The 26,462-nt window shown below is 45.6% G+C and overlaps 1 protein-coding gene across 1 annotated transcript in view; it reads right to left on the bottom strand.

The window, feature by feature from the left end:
- Positions 1-26,462, bottom strand: part of SEMA5B (semaphorin 5B) — an 827,217-nt gene that overhangs the window by 171,077 nt on the left and 629,678 nt on the right. The gene's annotated exons all lie outside the window — the stretch shown is intronic.

Here is a 26,462-nt window from a genome sequence, read left to right on the forward strand (position 1 = left end):
CACGCTTACAAGGCCCTGCACAACGTCAGACCAGCATAACTAAATGACCGCCTCACCTTCCACGCAACTAAGAGACACCTCTGATCAGACGACTCTGGCCACCATCCCATGCATCCATAAGACCAGAATGGGAGGGAAGTCCATCTCCTATCTCGCAGCCGGAACAACCTCCCTGTTTGCCCCTGGTAAACCCCCACACTGCCGTAGTTCAGGAAAGCCCTCAAGACCTGGCTCTTGAGTTGACCCCAGCATGCTACGGAGCTGCCGCCCCCCCCCCTTTTTTTAGCGCATTGAGATCCTCATGGGTATTGAGTGGTTGCACTTTACAAAACCCTGACTGATTGATTGACAGCTGCATCACTTCTTGGCTTAAAGTTAGGCATAGGAGCACAGTGTCAAGGGTCACTGGCCCAACTTCAAATGCCAGAGACAGAAGTGAGGATGAACAGACATACTCAGCTTTCCTGAACTGAGGAAACTCTAGTCTTCTTTAGGCAGTGGACTGTAGCCCTAAAGTTGGGGGTGGAGAAGATAGGACCACCCAGATTGCTCATGCCTTCCTGGCCCAATGTCAACCTCAACATTTCAGAACTCACACTGTTTCTAAAGGTTGTCCGTCTGTTACTCCCCCTTCCGACTCCAAGAATTGAAGAGGGATCACAAGACGGGAGGTTGTGGAATGTGGGACTGTGTATCTGATGGTATTAGCAATCACTTCAGGTTCTGGCTGTAAGGTGAGTTTCAGTATGAGGGCATCATCCTCTCCGCCTCACCCTCAATTCTACCCCAGACACGGCCGACATGATGTCAAGGAAATGGGACTTTCCTGTCACCAGGATAAACGCTTGCAACAACTCAAAACACAGTGGTAATATATCTGCCAGTGTGAAATCGGAAAGCTGTCTGGTTTTGACCTAGGAATCCAGCCCGATACCCTTCTGGGAGACCTTTTCTTGGGGAGTCCTGAGGCAGCCAGGGGTTCTGAACAGAAACCTATGTGGGCACTATCGTTTACCAATGTTGACCTAGTAACACCAATACTTTTGTACTCCAATTGGATAATCAAGTTACTTACTCCCTTTGGAAATTTAACTCACTCTCAAGGGATAGTGAAGTCAAGCAGTCTAGGCTTACGCTAGTACATGGTAGTAGTTATAAACTGAGATACAACATTGCACAGTAAGTAAGCATAATAAATTAAATGCCCAGCCAGTTATCATTTCAAAGAAAAATAGGTCTTTTACCAACAAGCCATAAAAGAATTGTTAAAGCTTAAATAAACCGAGAAAATGATAGTTGCCAACAGTTGCTGAGGGCTACATACGACTCTGAATGTAGTTATAGCATAGTCTTTCAACTGACATTCATCCCAGTTGTTGTGGTTATCATCGGTGGCTTAGCTAGACGTTGTGCCGTCTGTGGCGGTCAGTGCGTTTACCGCCCGGCTGCTGCAGGTAAGAGCAGGGGGAAGGCTGCCGCCCACAAAACGCGTGCCACACGGGGCAGGCCGCCGCCCCCAACCCCCTCCTGCTATGCCACTGGTTATCATATGACGGAGTGTTTGGGTGTTTGAAGTCAGAGAGACTTGCAGGAATTTACGACAGTATTTGTAAACAATGGGTAGCCACTGAGGCAGAGTTGTAGGACAGGAGCCACAAAGTACTAGGATTGCTACCTTGTGTCTGGCAAGCTAGTTTGAGTGTTTCTGGCTCCGAGTACAATCAGGACAACTCAGTGGCTTTAACACCCTGCTTCTTAGGTTTCAGCTAAAAAGTTCAAAAGCAAATATTTCACAAAATCTGTCACTCAGACAAAAACAAGGGTTCCAACCACGTCAAGAGTGGTGGTTTCCAGTTCAATAGGACTACTGAGGGTGCCTGTAGTTGGTATTCAGTCAGGCATGGCTCTAACGGAGACCAGTTATGGTAGAACCGGTTTCCAAGTATTGGCAGCATTTTCAAATGGGACAGATGTAGCAGTGGATCAGAACTCACTGTGCAATACCATGGGAGTGCCAAATGGAAGGGTCTGTATCTGTTTCTAAGCAGGCCAGTTGCAGTCAGAATTTTTGACCAGCAGGAGTACCGTGAGACTGTGTCAAACAACTCGGCCCAAAGTCTTAGCCAGTCACAATTGGGAACTGAAAATTTACAATAGGGTTCCATCATTTCTCTGGAAGCTACAGAGATAGTTTGAACTTTCCTGGACTGCAGACCACCAGCCACCACAAAATGAATACCGCTGCAATGACAGGGGTGAAGAGAAAAGACATATGTGTCCCTCTGGGCTTGAATGGGGGGAAAACAGCAGGCCAAGGGAACTGGTCAAACCAAGATGAATCCAGGCCCACGCCCTTAGGTGATGATCTTAATTTGTTTTGAAGACCATGAGCAGATGAGCACAATTCTCTCAGCTGAGGAGCCTTCCACGTAACAATCTGCTTGGGCCTTGTGTAGATCTTCCTGTCAGGGAAGGGTCCTCTCCTCTCCATGCTGGACAGCACAGCGTACCTTCTGCTAGTGGGTGACAGCAGCAATGGTCCTCAAGCATCGTAAGGTTATCCTCAGCCTTTACCCCTTGCATGCTGGTGACGAACCCCAGCCGTCACGCTCCGCGGTGCTCATGTGCGGATGACGGCTGGGGTTCGTCACGGCCCCGCCCTGTTCGTTTGTTTACCGCACAGCGGCGGAAACGGGTGAGCATCGAAGGGGTTAAGGAGGTCAGCCACTATCAAAGATTCTGTTTCTAATAAATGTCTCTCCCAACTTGAGTAAAGGGCTCCCTATGTGTCCAGATGAAGTGTGAGGTACTAATGAGGTATTGACTCATTGCAGGTAGTATTTTGGGAACCAAACAAAGTGCTGCTTTATAGAATTAATTCCACCACTATTCATGGGGAAGCACATTTCGAGCTATACTGCATGGAAACATCTATTGTGCAGAGCCATGCACAGGATCACAAATTAATCCCTCCTATTTCTCTCACAGTCTTCTGGTCGAACAGAGTGAAATAAACAAATAAATCTCACACAAACAAATCACCTACAGGGGGCTTTCACAGCACTTACAATGACAGGGCTAGTAGACAGACTGCCAGCAAGGTGCGGAAGTAAAATGGACCGGTCCCCAGAAGTATGAGCCATTGTTACCACCACTAGTCATCTCATACATGGGCTTCCCATCTCAGTGTGCCCCAGCAGAGAATGCTGCTAGGACTGTTGGCCGGTTGCTGGGAGTGAGCGTATGCCCTTGCCTGACATCCATCGAACTGAGCGACTGGTGCGTGTGGGGGCCCGCAGGTCAAGGCTCGCTTACCTAAAGATGGGACCTGGGGCTGGCAGGGTGACATGAAGTGGGGGCACTCTCTGGAGCAGAGAAGAAGTCTCCCAGGAACTGACAGGGAGATCGTTATCACCCGTGCCTGACTCCAAGATGGCGCTGGGCTGGGACGTGTAATGCGGTGCATGGCGGAGGGGACAAGCGAACAGCAGCATTCAATCCTCATTCAGAGGGTATTATTTGGACACCGGGGGTCAACTCACAATATGGTCCTGGGACAATGATGAATTTGGGACAATCTGCTCTCTAGTATCAAAATTTGCATTGTCACAATGTGGGCCTATAGAGGACTAATTTCTGATGAAGATCAGGTTTAGATTCACAGCCCCTCTTCAGTTTCACTCCGGCCAAGAGGACTGTAGACTACAAGGATGGGTTGTCCCTCAACTCGACAGCCTCTGGAACTGTCCCTTGCCCCTCTGATCTTCCTAATCTTGATCTGGGGGCGAGTTGGAAGACGAAGCGGTTGGCGTTTCCCAGTAACGTCAGGACCGGTGCGTTGATGGCTTTATGACGATGCCCCCTGGGCGGATACCTGAATCTCTTCGTACTTGCAGTGGTACCCGAGCAACCCTAGCCGATGCCCGGTGGAGCCGTCCCATGCAGCTAAAGAGGAGTTTGGCTCGGGTTCACCTACCCAGCCGGACATCGGACTCGGTTTTCCTCGTTTCCCTGCTGTTTTCCCCCCTTCCCCCTCCTTTTCCCAGTGTCTTGACTATACTATACGTCAATTTCCCTTATTATTGTGTAATCTCATGTTTTTATACTGGGCTCCTGTAACTGATGTAATTTTGTAACTTGTAAACCGATGATCCTCATGTAAGCGCTCTGATAACTCCTGGTCTAGCCAGTGCTTTATAAAACTTCTTAAATAAATAAAGAAGAGGAGGCAGGGAGGCGCTCTCACTATAAATAGAGTACACTTTAGCATATTCACTTCCAGTACGGCTAAACTCTAGTACAGTGAGTCTCTTGTTGAAGTGCAGCACCTCATGGGGACTTGTAAATTACAGACTCCACTAGAGGCAAAACAAAGCGGGTCCAAAACAGCAGTCTGGTGGGGCAGCACAACTTTCCCAAGTCATCTTTTCCAACAACAATCCCATACCTTCCAGGCAGGGGGCAAATTAGAAAACCAAATGCCCGCCTAGGTCGAAAGCCCCCAGAAGCCATGCATGCAACCCCCACTAATTCATCCATAAGGTACTTTAAAAGTGGCTTGCGATTACTTGAATACAGTAGGTAGTCCATTAAAATATTGCTAAAGCCAACTAAAAAGAAACGTGCAATAAATCAAATGAACAGCGGAAAGAGAAGACATTTTAACATTACATTCATCTATGTATAAGACACAGATTTCACACTGACTGTTGTGAACCAATGGAGAGGCCCAATAGTGTTGCCGGGGCAGAACTGCCCTGCTTCACTACATAGGTTGGAAAAAAAACTATTTCTGGCTGTTTGTCCATCCATCTTGGACCACATCAAGATCGACCTTGGCAAAACCGAATATGTGATTTGGGGGTCAGTCACAATCTTTATTATTATTGATGGAACAGGGTTTCCGCATAAAAATGAAACCTGCTCGGATTGAACATTCAGTAATATTTACTAAACGTGTGCAGTGAAAATGTAATGGAAAGGCCTAACACGAGGGAAAAGGCTTCTGCGCAAGCGTGAAACTAAACTGCTAAAGTAGGCCACAAGCTTGTTTTTTAGCTAATGAAAATTAAAAGGACTAATACTGCTTCAAGTACACGTTACTAATATTGGCTGAAAATAAAATAAATTACTTATGTGGGTTGTGCAGGGATGGATGCAGCATTTGGGTTGGTGCGTAGAGAAAACATTTTCATGAAAGTAATAGATGTTTGTGTTTCATTCTCTGTAGAAAGCAAGCATGGGTTTTCGTTCTGCATGTCAGATTGAGTGTTAACACAAAATCTGAAGAAAATATTTTAAAATTATGAAGTGTGAGCAGAAGAGAAGAAGGAGCCTGAATTTGTCCTTTGAGGATCCGCAAAGCTGCCAAATTCTGAACAAAAGGAAGTTACTATGAATGAGGAGAGAAACTTCCTCTGCAGAGAGGCGTTCACCGGAAGATTGTTATACAAAGTATTATTTGCTGCCGGAGTGGAGGAAACAAGTGATAATGGCATAGAGAATATTTCCAGGGATACAAAACTGATGCCACTGCTGAAACAAGAACAATAAAGTCTTAGAAGCTCATGTGTGTGTAGAGAGTGGAGTGATCATACACCCCCTTTCCTAGGTTATCAAAAGTAGAGAAAAGCCCGAGTTAGATACTTCTGTGGGATGGTCTTTGGGATTTTAGGGTATAATTGAGGTGCCCTGAGGTAGGGAGGGGTTTTTTGGACAGACATCTTAGCTGACTGTTGGGGTGAGGTCATGTGTCGTCGGTTTGCTGTTTCTCCTGTGTTTCCTGACTTAGTCTTTGCCTTTTCAAATCTACTTGAGGGGCCCATACTGACTTCCCAGCCAGGAGTTAGTGTTTCCTTATTGGGTTAGTATCAGCCTGATATCTAATCTGCATAATTATTTGCAAATGTATTTTCTCTCTGAAACTTTTATCTCTTCTCCTATCCACTCCTCAAAGCAAAGTCATTGACTGTGAATTTGTCATTTTTCTCTTCTGATGTTGTTTGGTTTGTGACGATCTATGATTGGCCCTGTATTTGATGTTTCATGAGCCTTCATTGACATTATTTAGATAAATATTATATATTTACATATGAGTCTGTCTTTATTAGTGTATTTTATTCATGGGTATTAATGTGTCTGCCCTGTCCAACTTTATAAAGATTGCATCGCCATATTTGATAAAATAGGGAAACATAATAATGGATATTGGTAAGTTGGTATAGTTACAAGGAATACAACTAACCCACAGTAAAGGGGCTTGTTGGGCAATGGAAATTGGGCCTTGTCTTTAGAAAATGTATCAGTTCCTGAGCGCTGGATAATTTTTATATGCAGCTTGTATAGCGCTCAGTTACTCCATTTCGGGATGTCCCCGCGCTGGATTTCATCAATGCATTAGGAGAGTTCTGACAAAGGAAAGGAATCATGTCACACAGCTACTCATTATTATACCATAGTAAGGATTTTTTAAGACCTACTTTTAGTAAATTGCGTAGTTTAAAACATATTGTTTGTGCCTACTGAAATATATCAGATTCATTAAGTGTACGGTCATCCTTTTTGGTGCATTTCTAGCACATAATTTATTGTGTTAAACCCTTCACATATGATTTGAAATTTCAGATGAAAAACATTCAAAAAAAGACGTTTTGATTTTCCAAAGTATTTCAAACCAAGTAGAAATAATTATTAGCATTCTGGTAATGAATAATGGCTGGTAAGTGGCAGTCTATGGTGATAAACTTGTTCTCGGAAGATTCAAACCGCTGAGAATTTGGCAGGAGTCTTACACCTAGAAATTCATGCAAATTCATGTATCAGTTCTACCTACCTATGTCAGGAGGAAGGCACAAATATATTCACACAAAAAAAGCTTTTTGCCTTGGGCCCAGGTGGATCCACATCAACGAGTCAACCACTTTTCCATTTGGGACTTTACCTTTACATATCATTGTTATCAGGGGTGTTGGTTCAATTAGTTCAACTAAAACGTACCAATACTACAACTCCCAGAATTCTCTCCGATTTAAAAGCAAGGTCCAGGAATGAAAAAGTGGCGTCACCCAACCCTAAATGCAATTTGACTCAGAACACATAGCATACATTTGATCAGCTAGCACCTTCCACATGTTTGGTGTTTCAGCTCACAAATCTGTACATACCACACACCATTGTAGCTCAGCTGTGGAAGGGACACGTTATGAGCACGGTAGCAAGAGTGTGGGCCATAATGCAAGCAAGGATGCGTGCCTCTCTCTCACCACGGGTGCGGGTTTAAAATATTGTGCTAATCCCGGTTCAATGGTCCCTCTGGGCTCAAGTTCCACTGCACCTGCCGCACAATTGATAACTACATCCCTGACGGTTGTGATGCATGTGGTTGGGGCGCTAACGCGCTCTCCTTGGCTAACTGAGAGCACTGGCTTCTCGCGCCAACGCACGAGTCGCGTGCCGAGCACGTGGAGCCTTCCCATGACCCCGAGTTGATGAGCCGTTCTGTAACCGAATCCTGAAATAAGCCCGCGTGGCAGCGCTGCGGTTTGGCTCGCGCCCGCCACTCTGTCTTCCCACCCGTGCACCTGATGCGCTGGGATCCAGTCCCGCGCCATTTACCCGGCCGCCATTTACAAGCGAAAGTGACACTATCGGTTCGCCCGTGCGTCAAAGCTATAATTTGACATCACTCAGCGGGAACTGGACCTTTTCCTTTTAATAGCAGCCTGCCAAGAATTTCCAAGGCCTAAAACAAACAGATGCCCTTCCAGTCGTCGGGAAATACAATACTCAATCATCTGATAACGCGCTGCAAAGAAACCTATTATATGAAATGGAGAGTTACAAAAATGTACGCGCGGGGGAACAGCCTTTGCATACCGAGTCACAATCATTTCCTTTGTTTTCGCTTGCAAAATGCTTTTATTTTTGTAACGGGGCTCGTACAACTTACTTTAAAATACAATTTGCAGCCAAGGGATTTATGAATGTGAGAGTGCATTGTCTCAGTACTCTCAAATGTCTGCCCTCAGGGCATATTTCCCAACTTGGCCTAGCCCAAGCAGGAACAGCCAGGGACTTTGTACTCCAAAAAGTATTCATGTTAATAGAAAGGAACCTGGGTAATTAGGATTTGGTTGCCAAATAAAGCATTGCCAACGCCTATAGCCATGTCACTGTATGTGGGTGGAGTCAGAGCATACTGTAACATGCCCCTGTGGGTGAACTTCCAGACAGTCGTATTTCTACTGTCTGTCCGTTTTTTTCGGGCGTTATAGGGGAAGGGAAATCCTTTAAAGAGAGTAATTTTCTCTCTGTATTTCCCTTCTCTTTTTGGAACTTAGGAGCAGCAACATCGTTGTGGTGTCACCAGGGTTTTAAGTGGAAGCTTTTTCAATATTAACCCCTCCCATGCTGGTGACGGAACGGCTCAGTCACCAGCCTCGGTCGTGCTGTGCTGGTGACGGAGCGGTTCCGTCACGGCCCGCTCCGCGCGCCTGCGCGCGCGTTCCATTGAGCGGGCGGGGCCGTGACGGAACCGCTCTGTCACAAGCACAGTGTGCCCGAGGCTCGTGACGGAGCGGTTCCGTCACGAGCATGGGAGCGCCGCGCGGCCCTCCCTGCCCCCTAGCGCTGCGGCGGAATTGCCGCCGCAGCCAAGGGGCTAATACAAGCCATAGTTGCTGTTCATTTATCTTATGCAACTAACAACCATTGACAAAGCTAATAGTACTGACTTATTGTAGGAATGATGTTACTTGTTGTATCATATATCTGGATGCAACGACAGAAACAGCAAAATACCCATTGGGCGGCACACTATGCTAAGCACACATTTTTAGCTTACATGTTTTAAGCCATGCCCTAAATTGCATTGGCCAAGCCCCCTTGAGACCCCCCAGGTTTTCATCCCACTTAGGCCCTGCCTAGAGCACTCGGCATATTTCGAAGCAGCAACTAGCCTATGCCTGAACTCACAATTTAGTCCTGTGTTTAGATTTGTAGAGCCTTCCGAGGTTTCCAAGTTTTTTTATTTTAAACGTTTTCTTTGAAAAAAAAACTGTTGTGTAACTTGCAGTAACAAAACCAAAACTATCTTGAAAAACATGGCCAAAATGGAGATTAGAAGATAGGGTTTTTTTGCAGGAACTCCTTCACTCCTGAATCCTGTACACTTATAATCTTGAAAAAGAATAATTATCTGATCACCGACAGTAGAAGTGAGCGAGCCACAAATTAACAGGGAGACAGGGAGAGCCGAGCTCTCCAAGGGACTGGCTGGACTCCACCTCAGTCATGAAATATTTGATATCTAAATCATGCAACAGACATGATGTGAAAATATAATAGTGTCTTTAAAATCAAAAAGGTTATTTATTTACATGCAGAAGCGTTGACGGTAATACATCAGATTAATTTGTACAGCGCACACCATGAACCTAAATATTGAAAGGTGCTCTCATATGTGATAAAGAAAAAGGAGGCTCTGTAAAATACATTTTTTTGCCTAGGATCACACCATTTCCTTGAGCAGGGAAGCCAGAATTAGTACCAGGTTTTCGGTTTTCAAATTATGCAATTCACCCACTAGATGGCTACCTCTTTCTCTTAACACCAAAGGTTTAAGCTTTGCTTTTAAAGTTATGCACACAATGGTAGAACATGGGTTGCAGGTGGAAGGTCCATTAAAGCTCGGCCCATTTTGAGCTTGAGGGTCCAAGAGGCAGTGGTGTAGCAAGAGGTGGGGCAGTCCGCCCGGTAGGCACGGGTTTGGGTGCGGCGGCCCCCAGCTCTTAGCTACGGCCGTCGTGGTGCGGCAAACATGGGGATCGCCTGCATCCACCCAACCCCACTCTTACGTGCGGCCGTCGCGGTCAGGAAATGCAGGGACTACTACGGGCTCGAGCCTTAAGTAGGTCGCCTACCTCTACTCGACAACTGCAGCATCTGAGAGGTAGTGCTCCTAAAAAGAAGACCAGCTAATGACTGCTGACATAGCGAAATCAAAAAGAACAAATTGCCTTTGTAGTACCTGCCACTGAAGGGAACTATTATGTGTGCAGATGCACGTTTGCAAAAGAGCAGAATGCCAAACTCACAGTGAAGTAAGACAATGGCTAAAGTTGGCAGACCTATTGCTCCATGTTGTATGCTGTACTATGCGGAAGAAAAGTGTGAATGAAACACACATGAATGGATGAAGCGGGATGGCGGAAGGCTCCCATAAGTAACTATACTTGATATACTTTTAGTAAAATCAAAAGGTCTTGGTCAACCTTTGACCTAAAAAGATGTGTCCGAGCAACTAGGCATGGCTGAGCCCTAGTCTGCGGCACAACCAGACTGTACCATTCTTAAGCTGCCCAGTTTTAGCATTCATTGAAAAGTGGCAGAGGGGCAACCTTTTAGCTTCAATTTGCTGAATATATTGTGGGTGGAGCATAAGGCAGGGAATGAGCTACTGATCCAGATTCCAAATCCTGGTTTTGAAAACTGGGACAATATGGTGTCCTTAGTGAGGCCGACACCAGCCCACCTGCAGAAGATGTGTCACAATGGGGCAACAAACTAGTGAGGAGAGCAATGACCGTTAATAATACAAAATAATGGGCAGAATAAAGGTGAGAGAATATTACCAACACTGATGGGTCATGAACTCGGATTTGTTCTGCATATATAGAATTGGCAAAAACAATATAGTCATTGCTTAGAGGAGGCAGAATAGTAACTGACCAGCTGTGGTTGGTCCACCAGTGATGGTGTCTTACTAAATGAAAACGGAAGGAAAGCACGGAGGACAAAGATGTGTTTACATACGAACGAGGGTCTAAATAACTTCAGTTTAAATCCGATGCACAAGGCGTACGTATGACCTCATTACATCCAGAAATATGATCGGGCCAGGAGCCTAAGTGAGGGACAGTTACTGCCACTGACTAACTCTGAGGAAACAGAATTTCTGAACCTTATAACACCGATTGTATGATTGCTTGGAAAAGTAGCGATCAAGGAAAAGGGAAAACTGTCTTGAAATCTATATTTTTTGGGCCAGCGCTGAAGAAGCGGTTGAAAGTTTAGGCCGTGATACCATATTGAAATTAGTTCAGAAATGTACGCTCAAAATGGCGAAGACTGAGAGTTGAGGAGGACAGATGCTGGATCAGGGACAATCACGCCGGGGCGTAACACAGGCCCCCGCATCCCCCGCAGTGCGGGGGGGCCCAGTGGCTGCAGGGGGCCCCCTCAGCACTATACTCATGCCTGAGAGATCTGGATTAAATCCAGAGCGGGGCCCCTCTGTGTACCTTGCAGGGGGGCCCCTACTACTTTCGTTACACCACAAGACAGGGACACATGTTTACGCAGTTTACTTACCCTTTGACCCCTGCCATACGGGATGTGGTTATAATTGGGGCTGGGGAGGGGGGAGAGGGGGGGGAGAGGGGGGAAAGATTCCGAAATAGAATATTTAGCATAAATATGATGAATTGTGCAAATTAGATTTTGTGAGGAACGGTCCTAAGTAACGTTCCTTATTTTTATTTATAACAAAAATATGGAGAGTAAAAACATGGAAACTGATTAAAACACATTTCCCATAATTTGGCACTCTATTCAAACATGTTAGCAAAAGGCCTGCGATCTTAATTATTATTACGGTCTCCTTCTACAAATGTATAAAAAATGACACATTTGTGAGAAATGTCAGAGAAGGTCTAATACAGTCAGGGGTAAAGCCTCCCTAGCACATAAGGAGTCAAGTATTTACTGTGTCTGTTGATGGTGATCAGCTGTATCTTTCTGTGCACATGCGTGCATGTTAAAAAGGTGCACACATTCTAGGCAGATGTGACAAGCAAAGGTCTCAATTAAATTTGGACTAAACTTGAGAATTAAAAAGAAAAGGGAGCAGGGGGCCTGAGTTGTCTGACGTTGTGCCCACAATCCATGCACCTACCGAAGCAAGCAGGGACACCCGAGACAGTGCACACATTCCAGCACAAAAACACTGGGCTGCTAAATGTATCATAGCTCCATGGGCCGCTTCAATGCTCCTTTGCTTGTTGTGGATGACTCTGCCTCAGCAGCCGCGGCCCTTGCAGGTAAGAGCGGTGGGGCCGGGTGGGAAAGATTTCAACAGACAACGAAGAGAAAAAATTATTTAATTATTTAATTTTCCATCCCTTGTGGAAGTCTGTTGACGCCCCCCCCACCCCTAACCCGGCGCCACCGCCCCCACCGCTTAAAGCTGCATTGGCCGCAGCTGTGCCACAGACAGAAATGACTCTTACTGTTTATAAGTTTTAAGATTGAATGAAACCTATGAAAGCGAGATGTTGAGCTAATGGAACAAAAGGGTTTGTGGAGACAGTTCATAGTGTTTCCTCTGCTAATCACTAGTGACTATTTCCTATTTTATAGGATCATATTTGGTTGGTGGCCTTTGCCTTATTTCACCTACAGATGCATTTCGACTGTCACACCATCTTTCCAAGAGCCCTGTTCAGTGACGTAACAAAACTTGAGGGAGCCCCCCTGCAAAGTACATGCAGCCCCCAGCCACACGCTCTGGACCCAGTCCGGAGCTCAGGGCAGGGACCTGCCAGTGCCAAGGGAGGATGGGGCGTTGGGGGGTGGAGCTTAAGGCCCGCCGCACTGCAGGGACTGCAGGAGCTTTTGTTACACCAATGACCCCATTGAATGCACTGCTACTGGCAAAAAACACACAATTCATTTTTTTTATCAACATCCTGAGTTTATGAAGACAAGAAGATATTTTAACCCACCTAGCCCTTTTGCAGAGGCCACATCGGTTTATTAAATCCTCTGAACCATCTACTTAAGGGCAGAGGTGTGCACCCAATGGCTTGCATGAGTGTGGCTTTCCCCTGTGTAGGCACATTTACTTTCAGGTTAACAGGAGACAGGCCATGGGATGGAATCGACCCTGCTGGATATTTACGATCCGCTCTTGTGTGTCAGAGACGTGGTAGAGAGAAGGTCCAATCGGTTTCACACAAAGTCTGTGATTGATACTGTGGAGCGCCCTCTCCTGCTACATGGAATTGGGGAGGTTGTCTCATCTGGAGAAGGCCAGGACGGCAAAGATCTACTGATTATTTGGCAAAGAACAGCTAGTCCAGTTAGGTTATTCCTGCCCCACATGCTTAGTGTTATTTTAGAGGTGTTGGGGGCCCAGGGCAAAACCTAATTTAGGAGCCCCCGTTCAGAACAACTTTGAATTTTTTTCTAATCTTTTTACAGTAATTCGGACTAGCATGATAGCAAGGAAAATGTCAGAACTGAGGTCATGCAAAGACATTTGAAATATGCTCCAACAGTGCCCCAAATATACTTAGAATGACCCTGGGCATAAAGGACATGGGCAGAGAAGAGAGAAGTTGACAAAGATACAAGCCCGGACTGGCCATTCCGGGCATCAGGCGTTTCCCCAGGAGGCTGGAAGGGTGGGAGCTGGTTTTGATACTAGGGCAGTTTTTGTAGGTGTGCAGCAGTTTTGAAAGCACCTATTGAAAAGTTCCTTGTGTCACCAGTAGTTTTAAGGCAACAATAAAAGTGTCATAATAACTCTGGTGATTAATGTATCTGCTGGAGAGAGATGAGAGTTTTGTCTAGTGGCAGCTTTGACTCATCAAGGTAGCGCAGAGGGTTAAAATGCCTGCTGCAACGGACATGTACCATGTGAATACCAGAACAGTATTTTATGTGCATAGCCTAGTGGGTTACTGCTTTTGTCACAGAGACCCTTTTCTTACTGTGAAGTTCATAAGTTACAATCATAATCTAGCACTGTGAGCTATGAAGTGCCAAAAAGATGTTTGCAAGCTTCATGGTACACCTTAGAAAGCAATGTCCCCCCACCCCCTCAAGTCTTCCATTGGCCCAATTTTGCACACATTTTCTTGGGAGGAGAACCCCCCCATACTCTCTTTGTAGTGGTCAGGTTCTCTTGCTGCACTCACTATGCACCGTACAGAGGCTGGTCCGACACAATTTGCCAGGGCTGCTTTGGATTCCCATTCGGGCCCTGCATACATAAATAGACAGAGGTGAGATCAAGAGAACATTCACTTACTCAGGGGAGCACTTTGAAGGCGAGGGGCCCCGGGCGGCTCTAGGGCGATGCGACTGGTGCCACTGCACTGGGTGCTGACCTCGGGGGGCCAAATTTGCAAGTTTATTTTGTTTTTAGAAGCACCTGGTGCTGCTTTCTTGGCCTCCAGCAATTTCCAGGCAACAATAAAAATGTCAAGATAACTGTGGTGATTAATGTTCTTCCTGGAGAGAGATCGTTTGTCCAGTTGAGGTTTTGACTGATCATAAAATAGCACAGAGTCTTAACATGCCTGCTGCAATGAACGTGTACCAAGAAGATTACAAAGTGCATATAATGTAAATAGGTCTTTTCTAAGAGACATCCTTTTGTTACTTGCAGTTTCTAAGTGAAAATCCTAATATAGAAAAGTGGATTATTAACTGTTAAAGAACTTCATGCATACTGCAAAATATAGACTGCCTACCAATATAGATGACATGGCACTCCTACACCTTGTAGCCCTCTGGCTTATGTAACATTTCCTATACACTGATTTATACACGTGTGACTGAGTGTCTCTTTGTAATGTGTGTGTGATGCAAAGCGCTCTAACGCCCTACACTAGTAGGAGTGGCGCTATATAGCTAATTAAATGCATCTGAAAGAGAGTGGTTATAGAGACCTGAGGGGCACTGTTAAAAGGTGGTAGTGAGGGAATCTGTGGTGGAGGTGTTCACCACTTCCACCACGGATGGGGGACGCCAATAAACATTGTTGCACCAGGTGCCACCAGTGCTAAAGCCGTCCCTGCGTCGACTATCAGATGGATGCAGAGGTCCACTCGCTAACTGTGCAGTTGGAGAAAGGGAAAGAAGAGTTCAAAATGGAATGTAACACGCATTTGGTCTGGAACAAGGGAGCACAGGACAAAAATAGGATCCTTGGTTTTGGTTATGGATAAACCGATAAAGTCTTATTTTGATTGGCCAGCCTTTTTCGAAGCTTAACACCTGAGGAACAGTGAAAAAAATCTAAACTTCTGATTTGATTCCAAATTCTCCCTACATAAACAAATTGCACAAGTAATGAAAAACTGCAAGTCTCTATTCACAGTCGTCAAGAGCATCACTCCCTACCTGAAAACACAAAATACAACAGCTATTATTGAAGGCCGAATACTCTTCGACCTGGATTACAGAAATTCGTTGTTCAGTCTCCCCTCGACCCAATCACCAGAATCCAAGTCTGGCTTGACCTAAAACAGTATGTCTGAAATATAGACACCGATGGTCTTGATCACTCAAGCAAGAAAGGTCAAATATAGATACACGCAGAAAAACATCACAGAAACACATGCACAGCACAGAAAACACATACACGGATAGATCAAGGACGCGTAATAGACAGAAGTGCAGAAATCACATGATACACAAAAACACCACAGCAACCAATTCGCTTAAAAAATGCGCAAACAGCACTTCCATACACAAATACACCACAGTAAACCAGATTGCACATGCACAAAACACGATAGAATATGGTGCATGGTACAATGCGAGGCGCACACTGATAGACTGCACAGACACAAATACACTACAGAAAACCACATATGCACAACAGAAACCCAGATAACATATACAAATCACGGCAGAAATTCATGAAAAGTAAAACACTCACAATGATACACAACACACAGACAAACCACATAGATACACACAAAGCCAACAGAAACCCATCAGGCAAAGAAACAGCCCAAAACAAAACACACCAGATCAGATAATTCAGAAATACACACAAACAGCACTAAATCCAGAAAACACATGCACAGAGAAACATACATGCATCTCTAAACAGAGCCCTACTTTAGACAACGCAGAGTTATTGTTCATCAGAGAGAACCTCTCAGGGAGAGGATGTGGTGTTTCAGACAGATCTGCCGACTTTGGAACTGGGGAACCAGGTTCCAGTCTCGGCGTCGGCTCAACATCCTATGATTCTGGGTAAATCACTTAATCTCCCTGTGCTTGAAAAATGAATGTGGCTTTGTGTAATGTAACTGGCACTCATTGAAAGCGCTCCAATATCTTCGGTTCGAGTTCATACTATAAAAAACTGCCAAAAATAAACGCGAAAAATAGTGCGGGGCAGGACTGGTCTTTTTTTTATGTCATCTGGCATTTCCCCAGTGGGCTGGATTATTTGAAGGCCGATTTTTTAGTTCTCAGAGTTGCTGCCTGTGACTTTATTGCAGGAGGGAGCCACAGCGGGGGTATAAGCAAAGAGAGAGAAAGGAAGGTGAGGGAGAGAGGGGAAGAGAGCACGAGGAGAGGCCAGCGAGAGAGAGAGGCGGAAAGGAGGGAGACAAAATAGGATAGCAAGATGGCGAGTGGAGAAGTGGGCTGGTTCGGACATTTTTCCCCGGGCTGCTTTTAGTTCACATTTCGGCCCACGGTCCCGGGAATAATAGCATAGTGTGATGTTTGCAAACAGAAACTCTCCACCGTGGCCCCTTCCCGAGCCGGCCCCTGTCAGCTGGGAACGGCCTTCACTCCTGCCCGCTCGGGCCTAGTTAAACGAATGTCAGGGAATCGCTGCTGACGCAGCAATTTTTGGCAATACTGAAATAACCGTTTGTTTGAGAGGAGGAGGCTGGGGGTGAGAACGATTGCAGGCATTTAGTTATCGTGACTGTAAATCGGCGCTCGGCCCCTGGTTATATTAAGCACTGCTAAGTCTGAAAGGAGCCCAGTCATACAACAGCTCTTTAAATGGCCGCGGGGCACACATTCTCAGAGAGAGTTCCACGCCAGCAGAGAGGCGCGCGCATGGCCCGGGTGACCGCCAGTGGAGTTGTTAGATTAGCAAAAGTGCTGAAACTAGACTTCGTTTGACAGCTGTCAAAAAGTTACGAGAGCAGCAAAAACTACGTGCATGAGGTGGGGGCTACCTCGCGCCCAGTCGAGAGTTATTTCTTGGCATGTGGTATATAGAGGCGGGGTACGTACTCCGTAAACAAAAACCCATGCACATCTATAGGTGGGTGACAACCTTCTCCAGAATGTCAAACCTGGAGAAAAAATGAAAAACAGATTTAATGCTGTAAATCAATTGGTTGTGCGAATCCTTCTCAGATCGCACTCATGAATACTATAAACGTGGGTTATACCCACACCCAATATTCTATGCCAATCGATAATTTCGTTTGTGGCATCGATAAACAGTGTGGCAACAGTGCGCAGGGGTCGAGTACCACAAACTCGAGTTAGGAAGTTTTCAGTTTAGGCACGGATTCAGGACAATCGTGCTACCTCCGCAGCACGCTTGGTTTAAAATTGAAAAATATATTGGAGTAGGGTTATAAGGGAGTGCTTCTCTGATTTACTCAAACACATCGATACATAAATGGCCAATATTAACCACACATTACACTTTGATAGGTTGAGAAAGTGTACTCGGACGTTTCCTGTTCGTTTAGCCCAGTCCTTGAAATGGAAAATATACCTAGATAGTGCTTAATTTGTAAAAGAATAAGTGCAGGGGCCGAATTATTGCTGAGACTCCTAAGCCCAGTGCCATTCAATGTCAGCGTGCCAAATACCGAAGCTTTATAGTCGTGCTTCCACCTCATGCCTCTTTGATCCACCACCAAACACTCCCTGCCCCTTTCTTTCTCTCTTGCGGGTTACTACAGTCTCCCTCTTCACGTTTTTTTCTCAATCTTGCGCTTTCTCTTTTTCTGGCTTTTGTAATTTTTCACTTTCTTGCTCCGGGTCAAAGCCTGGTGAAGAAAAATAATTGCCAGTCCCCAAAATGAGTGCCAGTGGGCCTCAATTGCAACCACCATCTCTAATTAATCACTGACCCTACTGGCTTTGTGTTCACTGCCCCTATGTTCTCTCCACAATCCCTTGTGCCCTTCTCTCTCCTGTACCCTCCTCGCTCTCAGCCATATTTTCCTTTCTATGCTGCATCCCCACATTTCTGTTATATCCAATGTTTTAAGTTGGATGAAAAGTGTAGGAAGCTCTCAAAATGGAGCAGGGCCAATTAAGCATAACCAGGCTTCCTTTCTAAGAGGCATGGCCTACTTAGTTAATTGTGTGGCTTAAAACATGTAAACTAGAACTCCATGCTTCACAGAGCATGCCACATGACCAGTAATTGTATGCCTCTCTATGAGATTTCTATTATTGCATCCCGACATATAACAGCACAACCAATGCACACACCCAAAACAAGGCAGACCTATTAGCTTTGCCAGTGCTTGTTAGCAGTAGCCGATAAGTGAGTAACAACAATAATATTATTGTGAATAATTAGAAACTAAAATGTTCCAATTTGGCAAATATGTGCCTGCGAATTAACATAGTAAGTTCTGTGGAAAGGGCAGTGCCCTTTCGAGTGCCTCAGACAACCCAGTTCACCCCTTCACACCACTTTCTTATGAAGTCTCCCACTCTGTTACCTACTTATGCCCATTTCCCCCTCATATCTTTCTGCAATCCCCCATCTGCATATTCCCACAATTACAACTGAACATATGTAGCCATCGCTCTGAAGAGAGGCCAAGGACTGGATGTGCATTCAGTCTGTACACATTTAGAACAAAACGGCAGACACTGTGAGAAAGTCGCACTGCCTTCTGCCTCAGCTTCAGAGCCCTCAATGGTGCACCTTGAACCGCCCACCCACATAACCCGAGCTCACTCAGGCATCTTGAGGCGTCTCAGTTTAAAATATGCACCATTATAAAAGAGTCATTTGGTGTATCAAAAAACTACAGAAACACAACACCTTGAAAAAGCAAATACTCCCAGGGAATGCAAGATAAAGTAAAACACGTGAAACGTAAACAGAGATTGCATCGCTAATACGGAATATCTAAATGCTTTTAACATCATTTTTGAGCAAACAATTGGTGTTTTTGATAGTCAAATTAAGGACATGAATATAGAGCCAGATACAGCCAGTTTTAAAGACAGATTTCAATTGCTACTGGGTCTGAGACTCAGCAAGGTCCACCCCACCTAAAGTCCTTGTGACAGCCATGGTTTATTTCCTGTCTGCTATAAAGGTATTCTAACCCATCTCCACACCAATCAGTATGCTGCATTCTAGGACATCAAAGTCTCACTAAAACAAAGCACTACCTCTCCCCAGCTTGGCTTCCTTCCCTGTCCACCACAGGCCACTCTCATTGGATATGGTCTAGAGATAGCTATTGTTGTCTTGTTAGCCTCACATAAAAAAAAAACAGGCGTTTGCAGTGCAATAGGTCTCACATTTATGAGAGTTTGAACTATTGCCATTGTAAATGACATTGCCTTTTATTTATGCGTTGTTTTTAAAACAGATACATAAAAGGAATCTTCATTTACAATGCCAAAAGCTTAAACCCTCACAAATGTGAGATCTATTGCAAATGCGTTCATGCTATAATTTTTTTTGTAAAGCATTAGGATAGAGCGTGTCCTGCCTGTAACAGCAGCCAGGACAAAGCTATATGAGAAAATAGTGCTCGGAGACTGTAATTAAAGCCTACTGAGTAACAACACACGTAACTGGGGGTGTCCCCATGGGAGGTTACAAAATAAGACAAGGCGGTACTAAGGAGGGACTACTAAACCTATAGACCAATGAACAGCCACAGTTTACAGTGGACAATGACACAAGACAATGAAAAATATGGGCGGAGGGTGATCAAAGCTTCAAGTCCATACATGAATATAGAATGCCTCGCAGAGCAGCGCATGCGCTGCCCAGGCTCGACCCAATCATAAAAACAATACATAGATGTATACACAAAGGCTTTTGATCAGATCTTTTCACCCACTGGATTACTCGAGTATTAGTCACATTTTGCTTCCATCCTTCAAAGCATGAGGCAATGGGTCAGCCCCTTTAATCCATTAACTGTCTTGAGCTGTGAGTAGCAGCACTTTGCCTAATTACATGTGCATAGCTGCCTGAAAAGGAGAGCACTTTAGTGCCAGGGCTGGTCTGCCTTGGCTGCTGGACCTCTATCCTTTCCATATTTTTTTGGCAATGGTTTTTGAATATTGCATACACTTGCAAACTAAAATAAATTAAACAAACATGCCGTCTTGCCAAGACCAGATCTATAGGCTTTGCATTACTTATTTTTAGGTCTAGGTTTTGAGAGGGGAAACATCCTTTACAACACAACTTTTACCACACAGTGCCTTTACGACACAACTTTTACAGTGCAAACCATTACAACGCATTGCGCTGGGGGGCGCTCTAGGATATGGAATAAGTTTAATTTACTATCCAACACCTTCCCTAGTGTCCACGGGGACTGGAGTTGGAATAGTAAATTAAACTATTCACTATCCAGCACCCCAAAGCGCTATGCGCTGTAAAGGTTTGCGTTGTAAAAACCGTGTTGTAAAGGCATGCATGGTAAAAGCATGCGTTGTAATGTCATACATCCTTTGAGAGCACAGCTGTCAAAATGACCTACTGCTAAATGTAAATGTAGGTGTACTTATATAGCGCAAACCTGTCACCCAAAGGGCATCCTGGCGCTTGCTTAGGGAACCCGTCCTGGTATTCCCCTGTGAGATACCCCGGCAGGGTATCCACAAGGTGAAAGCCAGGCATCCCGCCGCGAGGGGCCGTAGTGGAGATTAAGCAAGCTATTGCCCAGAGTTGCAGAGTGTGACCCCGTGATTCGAGTAGGCACCGGAGCGAGAATTGTCGAGTCCGTGGAATTTTTTGAGCCTGAGACCCGCCGAGGCGGGGAATCGAACCCTGGTCCACGGTCGATCTCAGCTTCCGGGTCTGCCGCCTCTAAGCACTGAGCCACGCTTCTCCACAATACACAGAGTGGGATTTGGGTCCACCCCTTTCAATGATTGGGTTTCTTCAATGAGTCTTTGTCTATGACCTCATGTCTCAGCCCACCGGAGCATTCATCTCTCAACTAATACTATTAGTTGTTTGGATGTATCCATACTCCTCCACGGGAGGGGTTACACCAAATAACATGAGCAACTACTTTACAACAGTAGCATTCCCAGGCTTTAATTACCAGTCAGGTGGAGTGGTATCTCCGAGTGGGATACTAGTCCACTGGATCAAGACTGGCTCAGTGTTGGGTGAAGGAATATTGTACACAATTCTACCGGCCTGTAATTCTGATCCCCAAAAATCGTATGGGGCTCTAGCTTTAATAACAGCTAGGCCTCTGTCTCACCCCTGTCCAACCATATTGTGTCAGCACGAGGGGAGAGGGGGGTGTTGGAGGAGAGAGAGTCATATAATGCTTCTTCTTGCCGGGGTATATTTTTACCCTTCCCTCCACTACCCTTTCAACCCCCCCACAACCTCCCAGCATCTGCCCCCCCCGACTTACCTCTTACTCTGAGCAGGTGGCAACTGTTAGCGTTAATTCCACAGGACAGAGAAAATTGTGTGGAATTCTGCCTGGTAAAATCAGGTCCAAGTAGTTATTTCCGATTAAGCATGGATTAACTTGTAACTGTATGGTACTGGTGGGGTGTTACTACATGGTAATGTGACGTGTGTGTCTGTTTGCGGAGTATGCTCCCCAACAGTACTACGCAACTTGTAATGAGGGCCTCAGTCTCCCTCCAGTGTGTTGCACTCTAATGGGCTATTGCTGCCTGCGTTGGATCTTTAAACCCAAACCTATTGGATTTGCAAAAGCTTGTTTCTTCTTCTCTGCTCTTGCTTAATCTTCCCTTTTCCATGCTACCACTCTCCTCCCACTTCAATGCCTCCGAATAGTCTTTTTTTCACTTCTCACCAGTGCGCCATCAGCACTGTTCATCACTCTCGAGACCCTTCCTCTATTCTCCACATAACCTGAATTCCCTGTATAATTTTTGCAGCAGTCTGGGGATACACGCAGATTCAGCACTCCTACCGTAACTGCACCAGTAAGCACCTTCTCAAAAGTATTTTCAAGAAACATATGCAGGGAAATGCATCTCAGCTCTAACTTGTTTATTTCAACAAAGTTATTTTTACTGTCAGCCTTAGTGCTAACAATCCCCACCAGTACTAGTGGCCCAGTACCCATCAGTGTTAGGGTCCGCAAGAACCATTAGTGCCAGGGCCATCACAGAACCATCAGTGTCCAGTCCCCTGAAAGCACTGGACCCATGGCACCTGAAACAATCAATACTGGGCCTTCCCAAGACCAATCAGTGACAAGAGACCACCCCCCCTCCCGGAATCTATCCATTAGTACCGGGTCCCAAGAACCATCAGCGCGAAGATCCCAGAAACCATCAGTGTCAGGGCTCTCAGTAACCATCAGTGCCAGGGCTCTCAGTAACCATCAGTGCCAGGGCTCTCAGTAACCATCAGTGCCAGGGCTCTCAGTAACTATCAGTGCCAGGGCTCTCAGTAACCATCAGTGCAAGTGCTCTCAGTAACCATCAGTGCTATGGCCTCAGGAAATATCAGTGCTATGGTCCCAGACTAACCACTAGTGCCGGAATCCAGAGTGGCAATCAGTGCAGGCCACACAAGCAAACTCCATTGTCAGACTGTGTACATTAAATGTGCAGTGAAATATTGGTCTTCAAATGAATACAGTGGCGTAGCTAGGGGAAGGGCTGGGGGCGGTCTGCCCTGGGCGGCATGAGTTTTGGGGGCAGCGGCTTCCACCCAAACCTGCTCTCTTACCTGCAGCCGCGCGGGGTGCCAAAGGCTGGATTCGATCACCAGCAACCCCCCCCCCGCTATGGCCGCCATGGGGTGGTGAAGGCTGGGACCGCCACGGGCGACAAAAGGCCTAGCTACGCCACTGAATGAATAGTTATTTTCTATTTTTCTAAACCTTTTCCCCACAGAGATCATCATATAATCTTTTAGCCTTTCAAAGTTAGGCTGTAGTATAGGTTGTATCTGGGTCTGCACACAAGTTTTCGACATTGCTCAGAGATCTTAAATGGTATTGTGCCCTTGCTTCTAGAGAAGGGGCGGTCTAGAGTTAAACTGTCAACTGTCGAACCAGAAGCCCTACATTGTAATCCGAGATTTCTCAATCAGCTAAATTGTGTGATCTTGTACAAACCACATTACCGTCCATCACCACCCCCTTTTGTACCGTTTTTGTTCGCCATAAGTTGGCAGGGTATGCTCAGACGTGAGTCCCTTGCTCACTTTGCCACTGGATTCAAGCAAGCCTGGCTGAAGACGGCTGAAATGTCAGAAACCGGTCCTAGGAAGCTTGTTTCCGGTCCAGGGAAGGCATGGCTTGGCAGTTCGGGCTGGACTGTTCCCATGAGGCACAGGGTCAGACTGATTTGCATATGGCCATGTCTGAACTGGGGTGGCAGAGTGGGCTAAAGAACGGTGATGGATTAACCCAGATCTGTTGACTGGGTGTGAGTGTTTGATTGGTTCAGATGCTCCGTCCATAACCACCCCCTTTTGTACCGTTTTGTTCGCCATAAGTTGGCAGGGTATGCTCAGACATGAGTCCCTTGCTCACTTTGCCACTGGATTCAAGCAAGCCTGGCTGAAGACGGCTGAAATGCCAGAAACCGGTCTTAGGAAGCTTGTTTCCGGTCCAGGGAAGGCATGGCTTGGCAGTTCGGGCTGGACTGTTCCCATGAGGCACAGGGTCAGACTGATTTGCATATGGCCATGTCTGAACTGGGGTGGCAGAGTGGGCTAAAGAACGGTGATGGATTAACCCAGATCTGTTGACTGGGTGCGAGTGTATGATTGGTTCAGATGCTCCGTCCATCACCCCCCCCTTTTGCACCCCCTTTGGTACCCCATTTTTCACCACCCCCTTTTGTACCATATACAACAAGCAGCTTCTTGGCAATGCTTTTTTCTTTTGTCAAGGTTTTTGCATATTTTTATTGTTGGGGAAAATGCTGGGCCACTGCCAATCTAAAAAAAAAGCATGGTAAAGCCAGTATGCCTTGCAATGGCTGCCAGCCGTTAGAATTTGCCAGACAGTTTTCTCTTGTAAAGGCATTGAAAAGCTTTATAGGTGTGGAAGTTGCCATGAGCTTGTCATTTGGAAAAAACATGTTGGCTAAAAGCATTTTTTGGGTGGCAAAAAGTACACATTACCATATTAGTGCCTAGCACTGAAGGGAACTACTTTTTATATCAACGTGCTCCTTTAAAAGGCAGAATGCAGTTAATCAGAGTGAAGTTAGTGAATGGCTGAAGTGGGATGACCCATTGCCTCATTTAGTATGCTGTAGTGAGCAGAAAAAAAACGTGAATGACACAGCAGCAGACCAATGGATGAAGCTGACTGACTGACAGCCCTTATAAGTATATTATACATATTATTTTAGTAAAATCAAAAGGCCTTGGTTAATGCCAGAACTAACAACTGATCATTTACATTAGCTGTAAGATAATATGAATGTCGCCTTCCCCTGGTACTCGTGAATGACAGCCACAGTGTTTCACAACATCTCACTACTTGTCATGTTTATGAGATTCAAGCAGGAACATCCAAATGCCAAATTTTGTCATGGTGTGGCCCATCACAAAAAGATGCAACAGAATTAATATTTGCAAGTGTAAACTAAAGGATACAGAATGCAGCTGGCTGAAGTCATCAGGGCAAAAGACAGCAAAATTCAATTGATGGAGTATTCCAGTTGCCCGAGTACAAGGTTATGGCTGTGCAAAATTGCCACATTAAAAAAAAAAGTCTGACAGAGTGGCAGTGCATCTGTGTGCAGACCTACAGTTACTAATTCTTTAACATAAACCTAAACATAGAGTGGGCTTTAGCTCCGCCTACAGCAATGCTTCTCTTTCATCTAATGTTACTGGTCGTTAGGTGTATCATTCATTCCACAACTTAATGCAAGTCATAGGTATTGGTTTTGCAATTGCTTTTTTCTTACTTCCACCCTATGTGAAGGGTTATAAAAAAATGCACAACTTGGAAATATCGGGACATTTTTTCTCCGTCGCATGTGCATAAAATCTTTGACTTTTTAAGCAATTTATGGGGTGTACCCCCTTCTTTGAGACTACCAAAATGATTCTGCATGAGCTGGGTCAGATCGTGTTCTTCGCAATGGGGCAACAATCTGGTGATTAAAAAAACACTTATTTACTCTCTTAGATGTAAAGCCTCAGTTACTACTGGGCTTGAGCCCAAAGAAGCTTACAGAGTCAGTCTAAAACCCGCTGCCTCGCACATTCCGGACACCTTCAGGTCCAGCACCGCCTTCTTTCCTCAAACCACACATGTGGTACGAGAAGTGATCTAAAAATCCACACCATAGGATGGATGATGTGCACGGGTCTCTTTAGTTAGGCCTTCAAGAAAGGAGGCAGATTTTTAAACAAGTGGGATACGGAAGCGATTGTGCACCGGTCAGGCACCCGCTGTGACCCTTGGAAATATGGCAAACCCATCCCCTGCACCATCCCCCACTTTCACATAAGAAAGGCAGTGTCCAGCCATGCAGTATATGGTCTGGTGGGACACCAAGCGCCAATCTAAACATCCGTAGCTGATGAGGGTTCAGCAGCGGATGAGAAGACCAGCACCATCACTGCAACACACCTTGCAGAGACAACCCGAACACCTATCGACACCACACAGGTTTGGACGTTACGCTGTCAGGCTCACCATAGCCTCCTACCTCCAGACCCTAGTCATAGAGAAACCCTACATTAGCTCCTCGCCACACTAACTCACCGAGCACCCCCCTCCACAGAGACCGGTGTGGGGCTGAATCCACAACTGCAGCACTACAACTTTAAGAGACCTAGTAATTGGCAAGCATGTACCCTGTTATTTTACTTGCTCCAAAGACCTTGACCATTTCTGGTTCATGTCATCAACAGGGACATATTGCAATATTCCAGGCGTGTATCAAAAACTGGTCGTTTACCCTTCTAGAGCTTTGCGCAGTGCGTGGAAGCCATATCAATCAAAATCATGGTCCATTTGATTCATTGGTTTCCTTGATATTGTCTTAGTGCTTGTTTTTAGCTTTTATCACACAGCACTTCGCAGTAGGCGGGCAGTAAAAGCTTTAACAACTATCTAACATTAAGACATAATCAGTGCGTGGAGCAAAGATGTAGTGATTGAAGGTCTGTGACTTTTGTAGTGGGGTGAGAGGTGGAAGATGATAAATGCATAAAGGTAGGGCACATATAGGCAGGGATCAGAGAAATCAATATTTCAGCCATGACTGCTATCTTTGCAGGCACTAGAGAGGGCCATTAGACTAAAATGCATCAGCCCCACGAGGGACCAATTTGCATTTTAAATACTTGTTATAAGCTATAAAAATGCAGGGGGACTTCACCGGCCATATCATGGGCGAGGAGCTTCCCTTCCATGAGAGCCTGTAAACATGCTCAAGGGGCCCAGTGCCAAGGTGGCTGGAGGTGAGCTTCACACCAGTGT

Source organism: Lissotriton helveticus, chromosome 3_1 (assembly GCF_964261635.1).
Source record: "Lissotriton helveticus chromosome 3_1, aLisHel1.1, whole genome shotgun sequence".
Classification (NCBI taxonomy): Eukaryota; Metazoa; Chordata; class Amphibia; order Caudata; family Salamandridae; genus Lissotriton; species Lissotriton helveticus.